General features: G+C 42.0%; 1 long non-coding RNA gene across 2 annotated transcripts in view; it reads left to right on the plus strand.

Annotated features, from left to right (window-relative positions):
- The window catches only part of LOC124995926, a 54,999-nt gene that overhangs the window by 15,580 nt on the left and 12,050 nt on the right, over positions 1–27,369 (plus strand). Inside the window, exon 3 of one of the 2 annotated variants that reach the window (XR_007110776.1) lies at positions 24,840–24,876. This is a non-coding gene — a long non-coding RNA (uncharacterized LOC124995926). Of the gene's footprint in view, positions 1–6,659; positions 6,782–24,839; positions 24,877–27,369 lie in introns of those variants that run through there. The other variant, XR_007110775.1, reaches the window with a different exon arrangement.

Here is a 27,369-nt window from a genome sequence, read left to right on the forward strand (position 1 = left end):
CTCGGCTCAGGCCATCAAAGTGCGCTAGCCTGCATCTGCTCAAGGTGCTTTGGCAGCGTCACCTCTAGAATATTAATGCGCCGCCTAAACAACAAGGGCTGCCACAAGGTCTGCTGAGGAGTGTGTATCCACCCTAATGTCTAACAATCATTTGTTGTAATGCTGATTACGGTTTAGTGCACACTTCACAGACATGTTTTTTTTTTAACAAGAATTCAAAGAACTTTCTTAACTTCGCCTTTTAGGAAACTGGAAGACTGATCGCACGAGAAGCTATTTAGCCATTTAAGACCAATTAAGAGTGTAGATCTGTGTAGTATGGGCAGAAGTGCTGCTCACTATGCTGAGAGGTGATAATGGGTTTTTAATTAAATGTGGGAACCAAAGGTCCCAAAATGGAGCTTACAGCTAACCAAGCAATAGCCATTTGGTGACTGTACAGACAAGGTCCATTATTGTCTCTTTGGCCTTGAGACGCTTCATTTTCTGCAGTTCGCAATCCGTCACTTCTACAGCTGCTGCTACAACAGATTCTGTGTGATACAGTTGGAAAACAACCAGACAATATTCACTATGAATTATGTCAATTGAAAGGTGTTTTTGGTAACAATATATCTAAAATAATTAATTAAAAAAAACAATAATTGCAAAAAATCGTATTCACAGATGATCTTTGTGACTGTATTGCTCTGTATCTTTATTGTCATTATGAGAACATAATGAAATTTTGCAGAAACACCCGGCTTAAAGACATTTAAATAACACTTATGAATAAAAAAAACCACCCTTTAAAGTAAAAAAAACATGTACAAAGAAAATGTAAATATTGTAACAATGAACTATAAAGTGCAGCGTTAATGATAATGATTGTGTTTGTGCAGGGACAAGAAGTTTTAGCAAACAAGCATTTGTTTTCTCCTACTTTTTTTTGTTGTTGTACAGTGGCCAGCGATGATCTTATTCATCTAGTGCGAGCTCTTGTCCTTGCTCAGCGTTCAGAGGGGAGAGGAGGGGAACGGAGACCGAGCCACGTGCTCAGGGGGTGGATCCGCTGAGAAGCTCTGGGACGTCGGGTCGGGGCTGCCTTCTGCAGGTCACGGTTTCATTTGTGGGTATTAATGTGGGAGGGGCGAGCACACAAGAGCTGTGTATGTGTGTGTGTGTGTGTGTGTGTGTGTGTGTGATGGCCATGGTGAGTAGTGAGAAATCACCTTGACAGCGTCTATACTGTATATCATACTTAGAGCTGGTGCCACTCATGAATGCTGATTAGGGTCTGCTGGGACTTTAATTACTTACTGCTTAAATGCTGAAGAGTCGTTTGAACAGTCTTTTAGAAAAAAATTAATCGTTTTCCTTTTTTTTAAATTTTATTTGTAGGCTAGAAAAAACTTTGAGTATCATCAAGTTACCAGCTGGTCGAGCTTAAAATTACGACAACACCAGTAAAATTCTAACCAAGAGGCTACGCTGGCACTCAAGATATATTTTTACTCTTGAAACATACTGTGACTTATTTTCCGAGTTATTTGTACCCACCTCTATCTTGCATTTATTTAATTCGGTTTGCCGTTTTTTTGTGGCAAATTCACACATTTTGTCACATTTCTTTGATCGAATCACGTCCTTCCAAGAGTCACCGCTTGTGTCGCAGAAATGCCAGCGCTTTTGGCAACGACAGCAGATATCTGTCAGTGTCTATCTTTGAACACCTCCCACACCATGTTCTGAGGAAGTGATTCCTATCTGGTGCCAAAGGGGTGCAGTCCAACAACAAATGGCACTGGATGGAGGGGCTGGAGCAGGATGACAGGGAGGGGTCCTCTAGTAGACCACCTAACACACACGCACACACACTCAACGCAAAGCATTAAAATTAATCTTGAAGTAATATTTGCTTTTGAGGATGTTATGACTCGGAGAAGTGATGAGTAGTTTCTGTATGCACTTCCTTTGGCAGTCAGAGGAGGGCAGTGCTCAAGTGGGAACAAAGCAGAAGCTGTGGGGACACAATCGGCTCCATGAGTGTGTGAAGTTGTGTGCGTTTATGCGAAGGTATCATGCGTATACTTGATTATATTCTGTTGAATCTCGTGTGTGTGTGTGTGTCTCTCACAGGCCAGTTAGAACGTGTGGTTTGCTGTAATCTGTAGTGTGTAACATGCTGTTGGGTGTCTCTATTGTGCTATACATTACAGTAAGTAACACAGACAAACTAGCACAGAAATTATGCTAATGATGACAGTGATTATGTTAATTTGACTCTACCAGTCCAGTGCAATGATGCTGAGCCTGCAGGATTATTAATAAGATCACAACACGTTAGATCACAGAAATGGTTAAGAGATGCTTGTGGCCTTCAGATAAATTGTCTTTGACCATTTTAATGAATGAGAATATTTTTGGACTATTTTGGAAATGGAATAAAATTTGAGTTATTCCAAATTTCAACTGTGTTGAAATTGATAAATTTATTACTTTACCTTGTTTTCAAATCAAAGTGCAGCGTGAGACTTTTAATCCTTCTGAAGTTAACTTTACCTTTTAAAATGAAAGCCTGCCCTAACGTTTCTGTCACATTTAACTTGGGAGATGAGTGGCTTTTAGGTCTCCTCCAGCTGTGGCCTCTGCCAGAGACAACTTTTTAAGGCCATTGTGTGACTCCCCAGAATGAGAGTGATACCTCTACAAATGTGTTCAGTCAGCAACCACATCTGGGTGTGATGCCTTCGCGAAGACATGTCAGAAAGAACTGTGATCCTGATCAGCGTGAAAAGTGTAGACAAGGATGTAATATTGAACGTCCAGATGGTTTCCAGGCGGAGACAGACGTGCGGTGGCTTGGCATTATCTTTAATTCATATCTGCTCAGCCGCTCTCCTCTGCATTGTTAGGCCCTGTCTCTGGGCGCCGGGAGATGTGCAACTAATTTAATACTGGGGAACAAACAAACTAAGTTTAGTCAGTGTCACTTTGGCTGGCACTTCGGCTAATTTGTGTAAATAGTGTTGCGTATGATATAGTGCAACATGGTGAATGCTTCCTCTTACAATTGGAAATGACTTTTTGGGGTGCGTTGCCAACAGCTTGATGATGATGCTCAGAAGCCCAGTATGCTTCACGCCTCACTGCTTCAAAGCAATCGTTAAGCTCTTTTTAATGATATGACATACACTATTATTGTGGTTGACTTAGTCTCATATACCTGTGTGTCTTGTTTCATATTTTTTTTTTAGCTTGTTTGTGCATTAGCAAAGGATAAAGCTGTAAACATACTAAATGTGAAACATTTTTTGGCTTAGAAAGCTTAAATTGCAGTTGTCGGTGCATATTTTGTAACTTAAAAGTCTTTTAGGACAGAAAAAAAACAAGAATTTAAAACTCTGAGTGGAAGAGACGGAGTTGAAGGTTCACTCTCACTGCTGCAGGATTTATCTGTATGGATGGATGAACTTAATCGAATGTTAATAAGCAGAATATCCACAGAGTGTTTTTTTTTTTTTTCAGTGAGGTGAACAACTTCAATGTCAATATCGATCAGATGTCGAAGATGATGAACTTTCTCTCCTCAGAGGATAGCTGGATTCCAAAAAAATTCAATGCATCTGCTTTTCAGAAGCAACTGACAAATGTATGTTAATGTGTTGGCATGATTTAAAAAGTGAAATGAGGCAGCCCATCTTTTCAGATCAGTCATGTGTCACAAAGCCAGAGCCTCAGCTCTTTTCCGCTCTCCTCCACGGGGCCGGGATGACCTCAATAATTAAGGGACAATTTTAAAATGCATTTCTAATTTTCTACCAGACTGAAGAGCTTTATCACGGAATAGCTGACAAAAACCCTCCCCTTGAATGGGGGTGACTCCTGGGCTTCCACTAAACTGGTCATGAATGCACAAACCATCTGTTTTTCTGGCCGTTTGTCAGTGTGAGCGTGGCGGAGGCAGCTGTCGGAGTGGCCCCGGTTTGAATGATGGAGCACACAACCTTTGTTTCACTCTGCAGTGGCTTTGTGAGCTCTGGCTCGTCCCGCTCATGCCGCCCCTGCAACGGAACAAGGCAAGAGACGGTTTCTGTTGTCGCCCCACCAGTCACCAACCAAGTTGCCAGAAAGACAGAACCAGAGCGGGCGAGATAGGACGGAGCTCGAGGAAATTAAATGACGAATGAATGAGAGAGGGGGAAAGGAAAACTGAGGGAATGGACAGAAGGGAGTTAAAGAGAAGGGAAGGTGTATGGCCGGTGAGCGCATTGTGTTGGTGAATGAGGATCTGGGGCATTGTGTGTCGGCCAATCTGTAGCTCAGTGGGTGAGGTTGTCAAGAGCCCGAGCCAAGGATGAGGGCCAGAGGGCCAGGAGAGGGAGGTGAGAGCGGCCAGCAGGGCTGTAGGTACTGCAGGAGAGTGGAAGCATGAAAAACCCGCACGAGAGCAGAAGCAGGAAATGTTGTTTTGGTTTCATGGTGGTCAGGTTCAGTCTGGAGATATGAGCTTCTATAATGAGCTTTAAGGTGTATTAAAGGGGGCCTCCATGTTATTGCACACTTAAACATAATTCATTGTGCCTTTATATTTTCAAATTAAAGACCAGCTCTGGTTATCGCAATGTATTGTGTACTCTAAGCTGATTTTGTTTGTTTCCCACCCCTTCTGTCCTTATAGGATGTTACTTTTGCTTAAAATTGACTGTGACCCTCATCCCCCGTGTGGGTCACGCTGGCCAACATGACCTAATTGCATACATTGCCGCGGCCGATGCACTTGACCGGAACGGAGAGGCTGCAGTTTTAAAATATGCACGTGGTCAGCGTTGTGTGTCTTATATCACCCGACGTCAGGCCCAACATATGTCAGAACCATAATAGCATTAGCATTAAAGTCTTGTGCAGAGATAGAAGTTGACATTATTTATCGTATTCTACCAAACTTGTGAAACTTCTGGTCAGTGTTGATGACAGAGTTAAAGACAGAAGTTGCCTTGAGGCTCTAAAGGATTTTTTTTTTTTTTTTTGTGTCTGCTCCACGCGTTGACAGATGAATGAGCTGATGGGGTTTATTCTTTGTGTCACAATGCAAGGCTTATTTCACATGACTGTTTGGTCACAGGTCGATCGTGTCAGAAGGTCTGATGTGAATGCACGAGAGATGCATCCTGCGTTGTCGTATAGGTAGAAAGTTTTAAGGTTTTTGTTTGACTGTTTTGCATACATATGCTGTGTGACAAGTTATGTTTCTGCTTGCCTTTTGCTTTTCTCTGTGTCATTACTTTTATCGATCTTGCTGCAACCCGCTCCTTTGTAACGGCGCGGTGGTGTGGGCTGTGGGCTGGTGGAGCTTATGGTGGTAAAGCAGAGTTTAGCAGAAAGCAGTTGTGTTCTCTCACACGCCAGTCTGAGCACGGCGTTTTTCTGTAGCCCCGGGGCCAGTCAGGCACCCGGCGCTCGCGCTGCCCGTGCCCGGCCCCTCCCCATCTGTGTGTCACGAGTCAGATCTCGTTAGGGATGACGGCTCTCTGATGTGGACAAATTGTCACTAAGGGGGGACCTGGAGACTGAGAGACACGGCTTTGGGTATTCTGAGGGGAGAAAGTGTACGGGGGAAATGTGTGCGTTCAGAGGAGGGCCCTCGGAGACAGTGGAAGGGTAATTCTGTAGCCTTCTCCCCGCTGCGAGGCGTGGAGTATCTCTGGTGTTTCATCCACCTACTCTGCGGTGTTGTGTGTGTGTAGCAAACCGCGCTCATGGGATTCAGTAGATCTGGTAAAGTATTTTGATGCCTTTAATGCAAGACATAACCATGGCACCACACTGCTGTTGATGGTCTTTCTCTTGAAAATGACAAAATACTCCTTTATTTAATGAGCCACTCCAGCAAACAATGCAACCCCCCCTCCTTTTTTCCTCTTTCAACCTAGATCTTTGAATTGCATCAGGTGCAGATTTCAGTTGTGTTGAAACCTCCAATAGACTGCCAGGCACTCATTCATGATCTCACACTTTTGTCTCTTAACCTCGAAGGCCCACAATGGGCAGCGTGGCGACAGAATGGCCCTTCTTTTAATGGTTAACGGGCCAAGAGAGGCCAGGCATCAACACGGGGCTTTGAGAGGAGGCTGGAGAAGCATATGGAGCTCTAAATAAAATTCAGATCAAGCACAATGATAGCTGGGCTCTGCTTTGTGTTTGGACAGCCTGGTGAAAAAAAGGGGGCGGAGTGGAAAGTTAGATCCTTATAATAAGATCGTTGAGCATGGGCAAATGAATGTATGGGTCTGTAACGCGGCGTGCTTTTGAGTCTGGAGGAAAACTGCGGCTGCAGCATCATTGTTGGGGGGACAAACTCCTCAAGCTCTGCCCTTTTATCGCTCTTCAACGGTTGGCTTCAATGAAGCCTCATCATCCGCCCAGAGTTCTGCTCCTAATCAATGACACTGACAGCTGACAGATTTTCCAGCTTCGCGGTCTTTGTCAGAGGCCGATGACCTGAAAGAGCTCGGTTGGTAGGGCAATGAATAAGATGTTTAAAGCTAATAAATAAACCTTCCAAAAGCAGCTATGCTGTTGCAGAGGCAGGAGGGGGGGGGGGTTCGTGGGAGGTGGGATGGGGGGATTTTTTTCTCTTTTCTTTTTTTTTTCATCGCTCTCTTTTTTCACACTTGCAGAATCTGCGGCCTTTGAAGGACTTGTGAAGCCGAAGGCGTCCCGTTGCTCAATCAAACAGATTAAGTCAGTCAGACAAGCAGCGATCTGTCCCATTCAATAAAGTTACTTTTGTCATGCTGGATCTCAGAGGGCCTCATATATGCATAACACTGGGCTTGGGCATGTCACTATTTTATCACACTGTGACTTGGCTTTGACTGGATTTTTGTTTGCAGTTTTTCTCTTGGCTTTATTAAAAAAAACACAAATTATGATTGTTTTCTTTAACTGCAGACATTTTTTTTTATGTGATTAAACTCAAACGAAGCAGTTAAACCTTAATCCCCTCATCAGCTGTTTAAAAAAAAAAGTTGCAGCATTTCTAAAGCACGCGGCGACCCAGTAATGAGGACATCTGTTTTCATATGGTCCTTGACATGTAGCACCAGAAATTTGATGTCATCCTGTCCAAACTGGTGCATGGCTGGCAGATAGCATGGCATCCTGTGATTGGTTCTGACAAGCCAGTGACAGCTCAGGAGGTGAGGAGAGTGCATGACAAAGGGCAAGCAGAGGATGAGGGGGGAAAAAGGCGTCAGGCTATAGGTTTGTATGTCTGCCTGTCTTCTAACCACATCCCCCTCCGTAGCCTCCACCACCACCACCACCCCCTCCTTGCACGCTGCCATCAACACTCACCCTGCACCCCCTCCCCGTAATCAAACCAGTGAGACTTTTTTTAACCATAACAGCTGTCGTACAGCAACATACAGAACGTCCATGTTGCGTCATATTAAAAACTATGGTTACTTTACCATTTAACTAGATCAGATCTGGAGCCGGGGGGGGGGGGGGGGGGGGGGGCAGAAGCTGTTGTAATGTCCTGTTATCTGTTACACTTGTGAACATGCCAGCCACTGTGGTATTATATGTAGATCTGATTTAAAGATGGCCACCTGGCATTGCGGAAAATCAGGGTCTGTGATGCTCTTGCACGCAGCTGAGCACCATTGGAGCCAGCGAAGCCTCCTTGACACTGAGTCTACAGCAGATTTTTGGCAGTTACATCCTCATTTTTTTTTTTTTTTTTTTTTTTTGCCTTCCCTCTCCCGGACATTAAAGGGAATCCTTTATTTTATACAAGCATCATTTATTAGAGCCGCTAATGAAAAAAGGGGTCCCTGTTTAACACACTGACATTTTATTGTAGGGCATGATGACTACATTAGGAGTTTGTGTCTGCTGGGCTCGCCAGGCAAATTGGATGGCTGTTTTCTCCTCATGTGGCCAGTCTCCAGTGTGACCTTGCATTAGTGCATATGCTCACAGCAGGGTCACTAGTTGAGGGCATGATCTGTCAGCCTTTGTTTATGAAACGCAGACAGCACAAGCCTGTAAGATAACATATTTCATGCAATTAGTGGTCTGCTGTACTCCGTTTTTGTTCAGAGAACCTCAGTAAACAACGTATATTAAAGGGTACTCGCTTTTATCAGCAGCTTATTCACGAGAAAAGTGCATTTCACGAGAAAAAGTAGAGTGAAATCCTGTTTGTTTGCCAGATTTTGAAGGATCCCATCACACAACAATAACATCTCACACAGAATTTACAGCAAACTATAATATACACATGAAATAGTGGGAATTGTCTTTGTAATTTTATATAAACAGGCTCTTAGATAGCAGATAAAGAACAAATAATCTATAAAAAATGTTTTTAAATACTGAAAAATACCCATCACATTTTCTTATGACCAATTAATTTGACAGTTTGTGATTCAAAATGTATTGTAAAAGGGAAAATAAGTAGAAGTTTGGCATTTCCACTTCATAAATGATTTAAACAATAATTAAAATGGTTGCTAATGTTTTTTATTGAGTAAATTGAAATCCCATTACATTTAATAATAAAGCATTCACTATGATATGGTGAAAAATCTTTGATGAAATGTTTAGAGTGTGACATGTTGGAGTAACACAAATGAAGACGCGTTCGGATCAGATCTGCACACTTCTGAGGGAGCTCGGTGTTCACATGATTGAGATGGTTTCGATATGATAGAGATAGGTTGACAGAGTCTGTCAGTGCGGAGCTGGCAGCAGCTCTGACAACAGGCGACCTCTGACAGTCTCTCTATAAGGCTTGGTAACCAGCCTTTTTCCTGGGAGGTGTTCACTGTCACTGTGCATTGTGGGTGCCTGGCAGCAGTATTTCTCCAGGCTGTCAATCTCCACAGACACTAACCTGCCATGTTAGATTTGACCTCCACAGGGGAGATTACTGTCTCCAAGCTTTGGAGGCATCCTTCATTTTTTCCTCTGCTCTGTAGGGATACCTAGGAGAGATGAGACAGGCCTGCACGCAATATTTACTCTTAGATTTGATCAGAATATACCTAAAAATCGTTACTACTACTACTGTCATCAGAGTGTGCAGGTTCATGTTGAATTGAAAATGAAAGGTGAAATTCTACGAGATGCAGAACTACTATTTCTGTAATCGTATTTTATATTATTTTCTACATTATGCGGCGTTATGGGAATGTTGGGTTGCATAGTAGCACTACTTGTTGTTTTTTTTTTTTTTGTTTTTTTTTGTAGAGCAGAGTTTTGGATGAGGACACTGGCTGTGACTTTGATGCAGTATGTGTGTGGGAGGTCTCACAAATGCCTGTTAATTAATGGCGTTACACGATTACTCCCAGCACAACTAGTGAAGGGACCAGGCTGAATGAGCCATCACTGGATGTATTTTGGGACGTGATATTTTCTGTACGTAACTCGTTTATGTGCGAGATAGATGAGAGGTGGAGGAAGTTTCTGAGGAAGTAGGTTTTCAAAAAATCTGGGCATCGACACCTTCGTTCCTGACTGACAGATTTGTTCTTTTTAACCAAGCCTGAAGATTATGGATCAAAATAGATTATATTAATCTGATGAGGGAGTCTCAAAACATGGTGAGCCACATTTAAAAAAAAAAAATAAATAAATAAATAAAAAAAAATACAAGAGTGACACAGAATTCTCTGTTTTTTTTTACTTGCTATGTATGAAGAATTATTTCCCTGCATGTCCCCGTTGGCAGTGCGGGGGTTTCAAGTTGGAAACGGTAATCTTACGGTCCCAAAACTGTTTCTTCTCTAGCCACCAGTGAACCAGTAAATAATACATCTCTGCACCAGATGGATCTATTATTAACCTCCTGAGACCTGAGCTTTTATTTGCATCTGTATTTTTAATTTCCCCAAGGTATTTGGGATCAGTAGGACCTATGTATACAAAAAAACTAAGCATCATCTTTGGATAGGAAGTAGTAGTTTTTGAAAAAAGAAACAACGTCCTCATATGTGGACACTGGGATTATTTCATTATTTATATTATAATAAATTTAATACCTGAACGTGGCTTTTCAAAGACAGAATTGCAAACAATGAAATCCCAACATCCTCAATCGAGTATTTGCTAATTAGTGACGCTGTAGCTCGTTGCTATTGATAAAATGTGTTTAATTTGTGCATTATATCAAACTAGAAACATTAATAAGCACAAAATAAATAGGTTTTATACTCTGCTACCACTAGATGGCAGACCGAGGTGTTCTCTTTTGAGGACAAGGGGTTTAAATGAAGCTGAATAAGCTCCAATAAAAATCAAAAACTTAATGTGTCCATATAAGGAAGTTAATTATTAACTAAGATTAACATAGAGACATTTCTGGATGTGTGTTTACAGTGTGAGGCCCTACAATACAAAGACATGTCCAGTAAACCAAAATGGCCTCATGACCCAGTGCTGTTCTTGGGGTCTTTGTAGAGACAAACAGACGCGTATTTACTTAACAGATATGAGAGAGTGCTCCTTATTCTCACCTAATTCTTAGACAAAAATTTTGAATCACCCCTTTAAGACAGCGGAGTAGTCACTTCTATCTCGCCTGTTGGAGATTGTGTAATGTTGATACTGTTAGTTTCTTTAGCTTGAAATAAAGGCAGACATACAGAACGGGCTCCTGGCTATTTTTTCCTCTGAGACAGAAGTGACTCATATTCTCATGCTTGTAGACTTAGTAGTACAATGAGCTACTAGCTGGTAATTCATACTGCATGTAGGTATTGCAGAGTGTTCATGGAAGCTCTGTATTAATTTGAATAATTTGTTTTAGGTAGCACTTTTGTACATAGATGCTGGGTATCTTTTTTTTTTTTTTTCATGTAATTTAGTCGTACTATTTGATATTGCATTTTAATGTTTTGGTTATTGAAATCTCTGATATCCTTTTTAAGAGGGTTCAGCTGCGCTCTCGGAGGCCAGTTGAGCTGATAATGATGTTGTTTGAGATGGGCCATCACACATAAATTTACAGCTTTCTCCATTCTTATCATAAATTGAGTGGCGCACTGAGAACAGGCGGTTATACAGTCACATAAAACCCGCGGTTATGGCCTGTGTTCTGTTTAGCTCTTGATAGAAATGTGCCGTTGCTTCCTGGTGTATTTCTGACCATGAAAATTATAATATGGAACAAAGATTAGAATGAAATTATCGTGGCCGGAAGGCATTTACTCGCCTTGTTGAGGCACAGGGTTAGAGGAAGGAGGAGAGAAAAAAAAAAAAAAAAACGTGGTCCACAAGAATAATGATAATACATTAGGCTGTGAGCGTGCTGGTATTATTGCTGTACATTATGTATGTTCCATTTATACTACCTCACACAGCCCAACCACTGCTGACGGATAGGTCATTACTCCCCGCACCGATGAACACTTATCAGGCCCCACTGCTGTTTATGGCCAGAATGAAGAGCACTTGTCAGTCAAGGTCACTGCTTTGTGTGTCCTCTTTAATAGTTCCTTCTTCACAGTTGTTGAACTTTGTATGCTAGCTTGGGCCCTCTCTAAGTGGTGAGGGAGATGGGCCAGCTTTAACGGGGAGATTCTCTCTTTTATGTTGTTCCCGCTGCTCGTGTTAACGGCCACTATATGTGTGTGTGTGTGTGTGTGTGTGAGCAGTGCAGATTTCAGGGTTCAAATTACATTTCTTGTGTAAATGAAAAACATTTGCCTTAAAGAGAACAGGATGCTAAGAAAGGAAAGTGTGCACCGGATAAGCAGCTTTTCTGTGTTTGCATGTTTGCGCGTGTGTGTGTGTGTGTGTGTCTCGGTCGTTTGTGTGTGTGAGAGTGTATGATAAGTTCGGGTGACAGGATTCTAAGAGCCTGCTCTAACTGGAGGGCCAATGCTAATGCATGGCTGGTTGCGTTACACCAGCTAGTGCAGAAATCAGAAGTGGCCCGCAGTGCAGTTCTTTGGCCCTGGGACAAAAACAGATTTTTGGTTGCCTTGGTTTTTCTTTTAGCCTGAAGGTCGTAATATTTGTCATCTCGGCACAAGTTGTGTCTCCGTATCTTGTAGCACTGTTGGCTTATACATGCAGAGACACTCACTTGTTTATCCAGACTGCTTAGGTAAAAAGGCTTGCCCCATGGTAACTGTCAAATGCTATTTTGTGTTTAGCTCTGATCATGTTTTTTTTGTGTGTGTGTGTGTGTGTGTAGTTGTTTACTCCTGCACAAAAATGTCCGTCACACAGTGATCTTATAATAAGAAATTAAAAATCTTTGCATTGCACACATTTGCAGTGGTGTTGGTCATAATGGGATTTTAGCCGTGCACACGTTCAAATTTAATGAGCTAAATTTGCAGTTTGACCGGCAGTGGCTACATCCAGCAATTTCCTTAAGAAACTAAATCACAGGTGTTGCCACAGTGTTGCACCATGCAGGCGGCACTGCTTCCAGCAGACCCATAGACACATCAGATGAGCTTTACATGCATGTAGCAGCTTTTTGACATAAGAAATTAGACGTGTGAAAATAAGTCTGTCTCAAAAGTCTCCCTTCAACTTTACCCTTTGTCACAGCCACATTTTTTTTTTTTTTTACCCTGCTGTCATCAATCCAAATGGATGGAGGTTGACAAGGTGCTTTTCATTGTCATCATTTTTCCTGTAAGTCACTCGGCTTAATTTACGGCGCTCACCTTCCCAGCCCGTTTCTCTAGAAACCCCCGCCACATTCCCACTCTGAGCTGTAAAAATGAACAGTTCCTGTTTCTCTGCTTTGATGCAATGCTGACAGGAGTCACTTTGATATACTTGGGAGTATGAAATTTAGATCTCTCCTCTTTTTTTTTTTTTCTTTTTTTTTCTTTTTTCCCTTCCCGAGGCTTCATCTTTGCAGACATTGGGAGCTGTCATTTCGCAACACCCTGTGATGTGGGTGACACTCAGCCGCTGTGACAGGCGCTGGACCGCAGACACACTCCTAGGCGAGTTGGCAATATTTCTCCAGGTAAAGTGATGAAATGTGTAAACGAATTATTGATAAATTTATCACCGTAGGAGTTTTTTTTTTTTTTTTTATAGGATGCTACAAAACAATCACCTAAATGGAAAAAATTCTAGATGTCATTGTTAATCGCTCCTTTGAACTTCACACGTTTGTGGACTATGTTAAAACTAATAACTAAAAGGTTATACACACTAGATCCCACTGGTTTAATTTATGATGTCGAGCCAGATACAATATTCTTTATGTGGGAATGACATAAAGATGCATATATTCTAAGTATTGACCAATATAATGCAGAGATATACTACAAAATTGTAAAATAGTCTCAAAAGGTCTCGACACAAAACGGTTTCTGTAAAGTTAGCATGTGCTACTAGCGTAATAATTTGAGATTCTGTGACTCTCCTCTCGCTCTCGATGGGCTGGCTAGTGGAGATGGCAGATTTGTTGCCGTGGTACACTGGGGTACGGGCTATGTAGTGCACTGTGGGAGCCCACAGGGTGTGTGTTCACAGTGTTTCCTGGATTAGACACCTTGGTATGGCCTGTGGAGAGATGTTCATAGTCTGCTGTTCACACAAGCTGCCTGCTACAGCTGAGCTGCCCTTTGCCAACAGGCCTGGAGACAGGACGGACAGATTTAGATCCACATGTCGCGGTTCTCTTTTTGTCATCATTATTTATTCGTCTTTATTGTCGCGGTGCATAATTCGTTTTGGACATAGCTGACCACAGACACCTACGCCTAAACGCAGCTTCATTTTTAATTTGAGTTAATACTTGATGCAAAACGAGGAAGGTGTAGATTTACTGAAAACATTTTATCAATATGTTGATAGATTGGTTAATTGATTGCACCGGCAGTTTCGTCCCCTATCCGCACAGTTCACAGCTAACCAGGCCTATTGTTTCACCACACACACTTACACACTTAAACACACGCACACACAAACACACACAAACATGTTGACATGCTCATCTGTCACTAGGAAAACCGCCACAGGCTGCGGCCTTGGCACAAAGACATTCTCTGAGCTGAGTGAAGATGCTGGGAGCCAAGATGCACCCAGTCAAAATGTTAAGAATTTCAGATGCCAGAATCGACAAGCACAAGCGTTGATTTGAGGAGAAATGATGTTGAAGCAACTGCTACGCTGTACATACACATTACAAAGATGTTTTGTGGGTTTGTGGCAGCTATTGTAGTAGCTCAGAAAACTGAAAAAGAAATTCTCTGCTGAACACTAACAAACACTGTTGCATAATTGGCTCTATAACAATACTACTAAAGTACAATAACTCATTTTAAGCATTTTTTTTTCTTCTGATAATGTCTGCCAAAACACTCTTCCTGCCTCTACAATTAAATCGAGCAAAAGAGCTGCAGCAAAGCAGAGATAAAGAGACACCATGTGTACCGGGTGTGGTCAAGAAGGATTGCTTACTTCCAAGCAGGAGCTGTAAGTAGGCATTATTATCATTATTTTGCATCTGCATTCGTTCAAGAAACAGCTGTTGAATTTTGAGCGAGATTTAAAGTGGCAGGGCCTGGAGTTGTTCTTGTTCATTCAGCTAACTTAGCTTTGACATGATGGCTTCTGGCAGAGTTTTGTGCTGAACTCAACATCTGTGACAACCATCAGCGCCACTGACCAGTCCTCTCTTGGTCTCTCTCTTTCTCTCCACTGTGTTTACATATTCCTCTTCCTCCCATCTTTCCCTGCCTTCCAGGGTTGCCTGCTTTGGTGGGGGGGGGTAAAGACCAACACAGAAAAAGTGGGAAAAATGGGAACCTTCGACGCCACTAGATCAGTTTCTTCTGCCAGCGTACATCTCCATCACTGCCACATCAGCTGGTCCCAAGGTCGTCCAAACATCTGGCCCGTCCGCCATGTTTTCTGAGGTCAGTGGGTAGCATCTGTTACAGACCCCTCCACCTTTAATGTCTCTGACAACAAAAATCACGCTGAGAAAACCAGACGAAATCCTTTGATCGGTTATAATCGTTGACAGGCGGTCGGATACGAGTAAATCTGCCTCCACATGGTATGGACCCTGTTTTTCCAAATTATATAAATAGACTTAAAAAACTATTTATGTGAAACAGGAAGCTATGCTTCACCCCAGAACACCTGGGTTATCTTCTGATTTTATTTTATCCTGCATTCATTCAGGGAACTGTGCCATATGCAGATGCCAGATTTTCAAAATTATCATTATTATTTTTTTCCATAGAGCACATGGTACCGTGCAGCCTGTCAGTGTTGTACATTAGTACTAAAAAGATGCTGTGGACATATCCTGTGGAGTTACATGAAGCTGCTTGTTCTATTAGCCTCGCTTTACATGATGCCAAACTGCACAGTGGATACTTTTCTCAGTTTAAATAGACTGAACGGCTGATTATATGGTTGAAAACTCTTGTTAGTGAGATATCAATAATTTAGTCCGGGCCATTTTTGATTATCTTCGTGGAACGAGCATGAATTCAACTCTTTTCACAGCTCCTTTGTTTTATTCTTGGACGAGCCAAAGACACAGACGCATGCACGAGAGCTTTTAATATTCAGAATGGAGCATTGTTTCAGTGAGGTCCAAGTGAACGCTTCAGTATAATGAAGTACGGCACAACAACTGGGACCCAAATGCTAAAGACATTTATTTTGCTAACACCTCTAATCGCAGTGTGAAAACCCTGATCATCATAGACTTTATGGCACATTCTACTCTAGAATAATCATGTGGCCACTAAGTGCAGGAGAACGTACCATCTGAACTACAAACTATGGGGCCAAAAAAATGAAGCCAACTGCACAACTGTGTCAAAAATGGAATTTCCTCATTGCATTGTTTACATTTGTTCTGGTTAATTTTGGCTCAAGTTGCAGTTATGTGAGGACACTAAATGTGTTATATACCTGTGTCCTGTTCCACAGCTTTGTGGGCTAAATTTGACACTGATTAGTTTGTACGTGGATGGATCTAATTTCCTTGCGTCTGCATTTTATTGAAGATGGAATGAAGGTACCAAAATTAATCAGCTGATTCATTTCATTGCCACTATACTCTCTCTCATCAACTCGAATAACACCCGGAAAAAGCCTGGCATTTTTAATTTTCTGGTTGTGACAACAGGAAGCTTTCATGTCAATCGTTTAATTGGTCTGATTATCCCTGAAACTGAATGCAGGCCAGACCACCTCTTTTTTTTTTTTTTTTTTCTTTGTTAGACCAAAGTTTGGCTGGTGGGTCCACACCATGCTTCAGATGAGATTCTTCGTTTGGATCTCACTAAAAAGTCTCAGTCTGTGATAGGGTCCCGGGAAAAAAACGACCCAGTTCCATCACCTGTGTGTTCGGCTACAAAGCCGCTGATCTCTGTAGGTGAACCAGGTTTGCGAGCCAGATGATTTTTTTTTGGGTCCCTTTGTGTCTGGTCCCAGTGAAGTTTGAGCAGCTGCTGCCGCTGTGATGTCGGTGGCTCTTAGGGGTCAGGACAGGAATTATTGAACAGAGGGTGGCTGACAGAGGAGGCTGGCACTGGGAGCAAACAGATGTTGCAATCATAAAGAAATACACCACCTCTGAATTAAATATGAAGAGCAGGGGCAGCAAGACTGGAGGACGGCCTTGAGTTTCTCCTCGTTTTGCCCAATCACAATGGCTTGTCGCAAGGTTGAGCATCAGTGATTGGTCGGCAGTTGTCATGAATAGAACCAGGTGAATTAATCAATTTATGCAGCTTTCTTAAAAAGAACTTGAGAGATGTGACCAAAAGAAAAAAAAAAATTGTCCTGCAAGAAGACAGCTGTTGGGAACATACTGCGGATTCATTATTCAGAGGCAGAGAGTCTCTGGACGCAGCATGTTATGTCAAAGTGTTTTAAAGCATTTACGCCACAGCAGCTCAGTGATGAAATCTGTAAAAAAGAGAGGAATCTGACAGAATGTCCTCGGAACATTGTTTTACCGTGAGTGTTTTGTTTTCCACTCATTTTTACAGGCGTCTCACTCGTGAGGAATTACAAGTCTGTCTGAATATTTGATGGCAGGAGAAGCCTGTTTTCACAGAGAGGATGAGGCTTCAGTGAGATCAGTCAGTGTTTAGCTTATTGCACATCTTTTAAAACTTAACGTCGCTTTAATAATAATCAATCCAGTTTGGCTGCTTTTATTGTAGTTGGAACTAGGTACATGTGATAACATGTGCATCATAATAATGACACTTTATTGGATATATGTAATATCTGTATCAATGTTATGATCAGGTTCATCTGAAATAGATGAACCTGTCAAGAACAAAGAGAGGCGGCACAAGTCTCAGATTTCATTGTATTAAAAGAATTGGCTATATGATGTTATATATTGCTAGCCTAATAGCATAATAAGTATTTTTTTGACTATTTGAACCATAGGTCTTCAAGAGGGGTTCGCAAAATCTTTGGTTGATTAGACATTTTATTTATATATATATGTATATGTATATGTATATATATAAATAAAATTTTGTCCCACAAAGTTAAATTTCTTTAAATACACATTAACATGAATCCAACATATTTTAGTAAAAGAGGCAGAAGACGTTATCTTTCAGTCAATCTAAGCTTCCTGTACACACTAGGCCCCGCCCCTTGTCGCTGCTGAGCCAATCACAAGGCCGCATATTAAACACCAACTCTGTCAGGTTTCCCGCAATTGGCCGAGAATCTATTCAGTCCCCAGGTGAAATCCCAGACGTACGCTGCAATATTAGCAGAAGAGAAACAGTGCATGGTATATATAAAGGTATATGAATAGCTTAATATTGACTTCTAAATGATAATAATGTATATTACAAGCACTAGGTTGAGTTTAATATAGAACACATATAGTAAGTAGGGGGTTCCTACCTAATCTCTCCATCAGTTTGGGGTCCTTGGTCTGAAAAACGTTGAACTTAGTCAGTTATGCTATTAGGCTAACGATATACAACATCACATAGCCCCTTCTTTAAACTTGAAGCCACAAAATAACATCATCTCTTCACATAATAGATTTTGTTTCACTCCTGCGTCGCTGTTAAGGAGTAAAAATGTCATTGACTGACAGCGGTGACTTTTTAAACCCAATAGGTGCCGTCTGACAAATCTGGTCATTCTCTCCCTGTACAAATACCCCTGCGTCGTTTACACAGCTTTTCTAGCAAAACGTTGATTCACAATGTACAGTAGGAAATCAGCAGCATTAAATCCACCGCTGCATATGTCAGTGTGTTTATCTCTTAAGTGGATGGCCTCCTGCCAGTTGGGCCTGGCTCCGAGAGCCGCAGTGTCAACACTGAAGAGATGGGGCCAGAGGGGTGATGTAAGTATTGATACACTCCTTGAAATCACTTTGTCACTAGCGGAGATACCAAGCTCCTTGAGCAACACAATAGCGGGGGGAGATGATTGTGAATTCTTGGCAGAGGGTCGAGGGATGCCATTAAGAAGGCAAATGGGATTAATTTTTAGTGAGAACGCACTCGTGTTGGCGATTGTCAGTGGGGTCGGGCTAAAGGGATGTGACACAGAAATTACTCTTCCTCCTGGCTTCTAATGCGACTCGTCACTCTGAGGAAATATCTGCGAGACGGGGAGACTGACAAAAACGCTCTCATCTAATAGACTATTTGTCCAGGGCTCATGTGTCAGAAAACTGGCTCAACAGCGCTAAGTGATCTATTGCTCAAACACCACAGATCACTTATGATTTAACGCAAAAGTGTTTTATCGCAAATAGCTGCTTAGGCAGCTCGTATATACATTCTCATCAACCTGGTTTGGCTGTGTCTGTGTGTTTCTTTGAACCTGTACGAACTGAGACTTCTCCCCCCCCCCCCCGTGGAGTGACATTTTCCAGGCGACACAATGGCGCAGGCCACACTTTATCTCAACCCCTTCATAAACACGGCAGGGCTGCGCCGCTCGCACCGCTGCCTCTGCTTCTTCCTGTGGACGTGCTAACAACAAAAGACAGGACACGGGTCAAAGTAAAGGTTGTGTCTTTATCCATTTCATATAGTTTTAGACAAATGCTTTTTGCAAATTGAACTCATAAGAATATTGTGGTATATCTGCTACAACTACAATCAAACCGGTTAGCCAAGAGAGTTTTTACTAATTTAGCCTTTTGCTGCGTAATTGAAGGACAACTTATCCATGCATATTTTCTTTACACATTGGTGAGTCAAACAAAATCATTGCTTATAGAGTTGCAGCTTCTATGAAGCCTGGATCATGTAAACTGTGTTTGGTGCTGAACAGGAACTGTACACTGAGTTTTGAGACCTTTCAGGAAACTATAAATCATAATTTCCTTAAACTAAGGCCTAAAATTAATCTTGTTTTTCCCCGAACATTTTTTCCAGTGTTTTTCATAAAAAAACATTAACTAAATGAAGGAAAGATGTCTGTATCACCTTCATTAAACCTCCACCACTATATTATATCCTCAGTGTGTTTCTGTAAACCCGAGTCATTAACGATCCCCGGACATAAATGAACATGAAAACTGGAAATTACAGTTTGAATCTCGAAAAGCAGCTACTGTAAAATTCACCTCGAGATTGGACAGTGTCCGTTAAATTTGCCAGCTGTCCTCCCTGAGCAATCTTCTGAGTGTTAAATGGATTATAAAAATCACAGGCCGTCAGAGATCACAATTCCTTTATCCATTCTCGCTTGTAATCTTGGATTAGTCCTTGGTTTACGTCTCCTCTTCAGCAATAACAATCCCACTGCTACATGCTGGCAGGACGCGCTGCTGCACACAGCGCGGTAGTTTACTTTGTGGGGGAAAACCGCTCACGTTCCTCTATCCCATTACCATGACCACCTTGAGATAAATGGCTCTTTCTCCCCTCTGCCATAAGGTTTTATATCAAACGACATGTGTTGAGTATCTGACTGCAGGTTATATTGTTGCAGCGGAAATAAAACAATCACTTTTGGAGCCGTTTCAAGGCGCCTGCCCGCGGTGTGTAACTGCTGGCCGACCTATGCACGCGGTGTTTATAGATGTAAGGAAGAGGACGGTGGCAGGTGACAGGTTAACTCTGCTGTGTAAATTCCTGGGCCGTGTATGATGTAGCCTGTGATCCTGCGGGTCCTTGATTAGATCTGAGCTAGTAAATATCCTGTGATTAATCAAAAGGGCTTGTTCTGCGTGTGGCGTCCCTGTGTCACCTTCACAGCTGGGGAACAGGGCCGCCTTGTTTACCGCGCTCCGCTCCCATCTCTTCAGACCCCATCCTTATTTCATCACGGCTCAGAGAGGCCTGAATTAAGGGCTCCTGCAAGTCTCATGCTGTAGACATGGTTGGCATCATAATCTATCTTAAAAAAGTGAGACCTTAACAGAGCTTTTTGCCACATAGCGGGCGAAATAGGTGGACATTTAATTTCCATACTGACGCCTTATTTTGTCATTTAAATGTCATTTCTGAACCTTTATTTGTGGACGTATTTAGGAATCTGTAAAGGACAGGACTAATACAACTAATCGTTTTAAAATTGTTAAATCTAAGCTACTAGTTTGATGTCTTCAGTACTTAACAAAACCACCGAAAATTCAATCATTCTGAGGAATTTTAACCCTTTAAATGCCAGTTTCATTACTTGAAGCCACTGTTGTTACTGTTTTTACAGGGGAAAATAACAAGAAACATTTCCTGTTTTCAATAAAACTAATGTTGGGTGGCTGGGGCATGTTTTTCAGATCAGTCCAAGATTACCTAAAACATTGACTTGATTGCGTTATTAGTTTTTGTGTAGCACCAGATTTAAAATTTACTACCCTCTTGTAACCTTAGCGGACAAAAATGTCCCATTGACTTCCATTATAACTACTTTTTTTGATCTGTCAGCCGTGACACAATAAAATCATTCATTGTGCAATATTAGCATTTCATTTATGAGAAAAATGGTCAAATTTGTCATTTTTAGTGCTCAACACTAAAATCAGCCATTTCCTCATCATAGGGCTTATGTATAAAATGTTTGTTATTTCATTCGTTTTTGTGCTTGTGTTATTGAGCTTAGCTGGTTATTATGAGGCGTGTGTGTCTGTGTGTGTGTGCATTCAACGTCATATAAAATAAAAACATGGGCCCCTTCTCTTACTGCAAAAAAAAAAAAAAAATCCAGCAGTTGGTGAGTTTGTGCGCTAAGACTAAATTGGCTTTAGGTTTAGTGAGACACTGGGTGCAGGAGAAGGAATCACATTATTTGTTGACAGTCAGAAATTTAAAGTAGCATCGCCATTATTGTAATAATAAAAATAATTAGCACTCCCCATGAAACAAGCTTCGCTACGGCCTCGTTACATCCATGAAACATGTTCAAACGACGGCCAACACGATAATGGGTGATTATAGTAATTAATAGACTGAACTAATTACTTTAGCCAGTTGAGATTCATTTAATGTCAAGGAGCAAGTGGTGTGTGTGTGTGTGTGAGAGAGAGAGAGGAGTGAAAATGACTCACTCATTGCTCTGTACTTTAAATTGCTTTTATGCTATTGCATTGTATGTTTTATTCTAATAATGTCTTATTGTTATTTTATGTATGAAAGGCACCCACATATCCAAATTATTGTTATTAAGCCATAGGATTCTCTAACTGGTGCAATTTAACCTCCTGCCTGTTTAAAAATATTATGCGTGGTCTTTACTACTCATTTGGAAAATGCATTCTGATGTCTCGACTTGTTCGTGGAGCATTATTTTACTGATTGCCACCCCATTTTTTTGTGATGACCCTTTGATTGTCATCTGAAGATGGTGTATGGGACACACATGTCATGTTAATAAAGGCATTAAAAACACGCGTATCCCTCCACCACAGAACAAAGTCCGGACCTGTCCGGTAATATAGATCTCTAATTGCTTCTGCGTGGTGGTGCAGCAGAATTGTGGTTCCCAGATGTCATGTCTGCCAAACCCTAGTGCACATCACTGTCAATGGGCCTGAGAAATCTCCCTAACAAGCTTGAGATTACACGAGTCTGTGGCTGTTCTGGCGCTGAAGAGACTCAACAACTTTCAAGGAGACTTCATGTTTGATGTTCCAGGGCTTGATTGCATTTTGAAAAAAAAAGAGAAACCCACTATATTGGGCACAGTCTAGGTTTGCTAATTTTGTCATAGTCAATTTCATAGCGCGGCCGTGAGAACGACTGGCGATGGAATGAAGTTTCTGAGTGCTTTGCAAAGGGGCGTGAGTGGGTTTGACAGGTCCAGTGAAATATACTCCACTCTACCTTTTTTCATTACAGGAGCAGGGACCGAGAATGCAAATCCAGGCTTCTCTCTCAAGAGGTCGTTAGAAAAGTGACACATCAAACAACTGGCTTCAAGTGGCAGACAAAATCTATTATTAATGCCATATCATTGTGTTGGCGTTTTTAATTTCCGTCTGCCTTCTCAAACGTACATTTTCCATAAAGAGCGGCCCCCCCTAAAGTTACTGTTCGGGTGCCCGCGCCATTCGCTCCCGTGTTTAATACGGTAGAAATCCCTGATCATCAGTAACCACAACGTAAAGAGAGTGACTGATAGACTGGATCTGTCTCACGGCCTTCTCTTAAGAGGTGATGAATTGGGTTAATGGTGAGTAGACCACACAGCCACAGGGAGGGAGGGAGGGAGGGAGGGAGGGAGGGAGGAGTGAGAGGGGGGTACTAAATGGCATGGTTTTATAGCCTATCAGCATTGTCATACCCCATGCTGTAATTTTAGCTTCTCTTTTTTTCTGCACCATAAGTCGGGTTGGATATTAGGCCCTAAGCTTGGTTAAACACACATAGTTCCTCGTGAGGCCATGTGTCAGTGCCAGTGAATAAAGTTAAAATCCCTTTTAGAGTGTTTACATTTGGCGTATTGGCCGGCGTGTCTGTGCCTCTGTGTGACTGATAGTTTGTCTGTTTTCCACTGAAATGGCTGAACTACTATGAGATGGATCACCGTGGCATTTTGTACAGACATTCATGGACTTCAGAGGATGAATTCTGTTCTTACTTATTGAATCTTTAAGCTTTTATTCGTTTGAAACCTCCTTGATCTTTAACGTAAGAATAGCAATAAGTGATGATGACTGAATAATTTTCATATAGCCAAACTGATGGAGAGATTAAGTAGGGATCCCCTACCTACTATGTGTTTTCTATATTAAACTTGGCCTTGTGCTATTTATAAATGTACGTGATTATTATCATTTTGCATTCAATATTAAGCTATTCAAATAATGCACAGGTTCAAACATTATTTTTTATTTTATTTCCAACATGTGCAACGGCTGTAAACATACACATACCTGACATAAACATGCAAACATACATGGAATTTCACTTTGGGACTGAATAGCTTCTCTTGGGGAGAAAATAAAAAAATATAAAAAATGTCTAATCAACCAAAGATTTTGCGACTCCCCCTTGCAGTACCTCCACAGAGCCCCTAGGGGTCACAAACCCCCTGTTGAACCGCCTATGCACTAAACTAAGATGTTCAAATATTGTCTTAATGTTACAACAACTTAACATCTGTTAGCATTTAGCTCAAAGCTTTGTCGTACCTTAGAGAGCGGTTACGTTCTCAGACTGCCGAAAATCAAACGCGTAATAAAGTGTCTGCCCACACCAGTGTGAAGATACATACAATAAAATCATGTTGAACCCGCTCCACCGCGCTCACAAGAAGCTGTAAACAGTGTGACAGGTGAGACCCATTAGATTGATTCTCTCCTTGAGTATTTACCAGCCTGTTTTCTACACAACTCATTATTTGTGATAAATTAGCCGACTGATTATAGTGATACGTTGTAATTTGCAAATGAGTGGGGTGCACCTGTCAGTAAGACTCATTTGCTAATAACGACCATCCACTGCATAAGTAACGACCTTTCTAATTCCAGTTGACTCCTTCGCCGTCTGGTTTGTATTATTCTACCATTTTCTTTCGCTGCAGATTGATTCCTTCTTTCACAGTCATTCCTCCTTCTGTATTTAGTCAGTTGTCTAACAAGTTATCAGAGGAAATAAAACTGCATCCATTTAGATTTCCTGTAGGCTCTGTGAACTGATAATGGCTATTTTATACTATTTTACAGACAATTTTAATGTATAACATAAACAAATAATTATTAGTAGCTCTTTTTTGTGTGCCGAATCTCAATACAACTCAAATTCTGAGCTTTCTAAGTCCAAACATTTTGCTTGAAAACTCACAGTATCATGCATTGACTTCAATTTTACACATTTTCATACCAAACTTGGAACATGTGGAAATAAAACTTTAAGAGAAAACCCCGAGAAAAGAAGCAGCAGGATGGGACGACTGGTTTCCCATTAAAATATATTGCATCGTTACTTTAAGGCCTTATCGTAATACAAGACAAGAGGGTATGTGACCTTCAGCCATTAAACCAGCCTGTTAATTGTCTAATAATAAAATGTTTTTATTGTACAATCCCCCTTTTAGTGTAATTGAATTCCACTCTGCTTTCGCTCATCGTATTTTTATTTCTGTCTTTTTGCTGAGGCTGTGGGTCCTCGCTGTAATGACAGTCAGGGATTGGTTTTCCAGGATTGCTGCTCCGTCCCCACATCTATCCATCTATCCACCTCCCCGCTCGTCTCCCTGCAAACTTTTACATTTAAACCACTCTCATTACAGCAGAGATTACGGAGGCCTATTGGTCCTCATTAGCGCCCACTGATCCTTGGCTGGGCCCATGTCCTAACATCTTTTAATTAGCATTCAGGAAATCTAATCAATGTAATAACTCAGATTAATCTCCCCTTTTGCACTTATTTTCTCCCACTCTTTTATTTCAGGATGTTCTTGGCTCGAAGGCTCGAAGGCTGATAGAAGGTGAGCTGTTTTCTGACTTTGCCAAGCGTGTGACGTAGGACCTTGATTGGTCATATTTGAAGGACAAACATGACCATTGAGCGGATTTCAATGCAAGGAGACGACTTTAATCGAATAAAATATTTAAAAAAAAACACAAATACACCTCTCAAATGAAATAATGTTGTTTTTTTTTTGGTAGTGCTAAACTTGACTGGGTTTGTACGCGTGTTAGTGACAGATGCAGAGAGAGGGCCATGGGTTTTTGTCTAACCGTGCTGTAAAGCTTTCAGTCTCCAACCAGGCACCGTGGTGTGATATGAAGTGAAAGCCAAGGCGGGGTTTGGCACTGGACGGCCATTTTGTGTCTGGTCTGATGCATGGTTTCAGTGGGTGTCACTTTGGCTACATATCACCGTCGGGTGGCGGTGGCGAGTGAAGCTGCAGGTCTCATTAGAACATGTTTACCGCTACAGGACAGAACGGGACGCATCCTAAAGACGCGTTTACAGAGTCCATGGCAACAGAATTCAAACTCTTGATTATTAAATCAATTGTTCCCCGAGAAAAGGCTTAAATATAGCCACCAGAATATATATCATTTGTAGTAAAGTAAAGTATGACTGCAATTAGGCCATTGTGACTACTTTTCATGTGCAAGAAATCCAGTGTGACAGGCCAGTATTTGCACACCTTTTTGTACAGTAAAGTGTCGTTTCTATGCCAGGTATCCAGGGCAGACATTTTGGCACAGCTTTGACCGTACAGACAAAGAGGCCAGGGTGCGATGGGACACAGACTTGCCATTTCCCAGCAGCACTGGCACGCCTCTCGCTGTAGAATGATGAATGGTTGCACACGCATACCACACATTTGCTCGTGCGCACGTGTCACATACATACACACTCGCCCACTCGCACACTTGCAGATAACCCTCGTGGTCGGGGTCAACCAGACTTTGACATCGCTTCTCACACACTCACAAACACATGTGCAGTCACACAAAGACAGAAAGACATCCTGACTGTAGCGCTGCGATATTCGGAGCCAGGTGTAGGAGAAAGGGGGAATAAGGTTGTGTTTATTAGCAGCTCCCTTGGTGTTCTCTAAATTGCCTTGTTTGCTCGGCACAAGCACACAAACAGATGCTGTCCTCTCTGCTCTGGGTAATTCTTGGGGTCTCTGGGTATTTACTGAAAGGCCTACCCGTACCACACGCGCAGCCTCATCTGTGCCTGCGCATACGGTTTCTGCATACAAACACACACATCAGACAAGACGGGTTGGAAAAACACATTTGTGTGCTAATTTTTGCACTGACATTCAGAAGTACAGTCCGAATCATGCGAAGAAGAAGAAGAAGACAATGTCTCTCCAGATAAGTAATTGGAGTACCCCCATATAGCAAACCTCCCGGTCCCTAACCCTCTCAGCGACACAATTTCACTCTTATTAAGAAAATCTGCATTTAGGAAGGACCAATGCCATCAGTCGAAATTAATCTGCTTTGACTGATCCTTAATGTGACCACAGTCATCGAGTAATTATTGTCTGGATGGCTGTGCACCAGCCTCATAACCACCATCCTCCTCCTTCTCCTGCCCCCCACAAAAAGGGCTAGTCTTGGTGTGTGGATCCCTCTGCAGAGGGCTGGTTACAGTGGGTACGGCAGGCGTGTCATTAAGCGCTTGATCAGTGACTCGTGATTAGCCTGCCCTGTATTATTGTGATTAACGTCCACCCAGTGGACGACTGTCCTGTTGTCACCAGTGATACCATCTGAGATCTTGAGACTCTGGGACGAGGGCCAGTGGAAGAACCTGGTAACGCAGAACTACTGTTCACTCTCATGATGGCTGCCTCTCTAAAACACACACACACACACACACACGCTGACACACACTTCCACTTCTTTCCTGTCAGTCACAAAATCTAATGCCTGTAACGAGTCCAGTGCTCTTTCCCTGTGCAGCTATGTTTTGTCTGTGTGTCTGCTCCGATTAGTTAACTCGCCAGCTCTTTCCCAGCTTGCACGCTGGATAGCATTTCCATCAGGCCACATGCCTTTTGTCCGTGTAAGAACTGAAACGCAAAACCTCATCTTCCCATTGTGCCCCGCTTCTGGGTTTTCGGGACACACCTCCTCGGCCAACAAAGTCGATTTGACCGCGTCTGATTATTGTAACGAAGGCAGTCCAAGAGAATATGCGCATTCTCACTGTACGTCAAATTAGATCTCAGCGAGGGGGGATGCCTCGCGCTGACCCCCGTCTCCTCTCCTCAGACAATCGGTTGCTTACACAGAGGGAGCTTTTGAAAATAAGCTTGTGGGACTAAACTGTGGTTGATGTGCTACAGCGTTCAGGAAAGATGTTCAAGAGAAATTCTGACTTTCTTTTAAATTGAGGATTTGATCTTTAGGTGTTTGAAAAGCACCGAATCTTATAGGATATAATTTTAGCACCTGAGATTGAGATATGTGATGCTAAATTAATATATTCCTTGAAGATCAGA

Source organism: Mugil cephalus, chromosome 18 (assembly GCF_022458985.1).
Source record: "Mugil cephalus isolate CIBA_MC_2020 chromosome 18, CIBA_Mcephalus_1.1, whole genome shotgun sequence".
In the NCBI taxonomy this organism is placed as follows: Eukaryota; Metazoa; Chordata; class Actinopteri; order Mugiliformes; family Mugilidae; genus Mugil; species Mugil cephalus.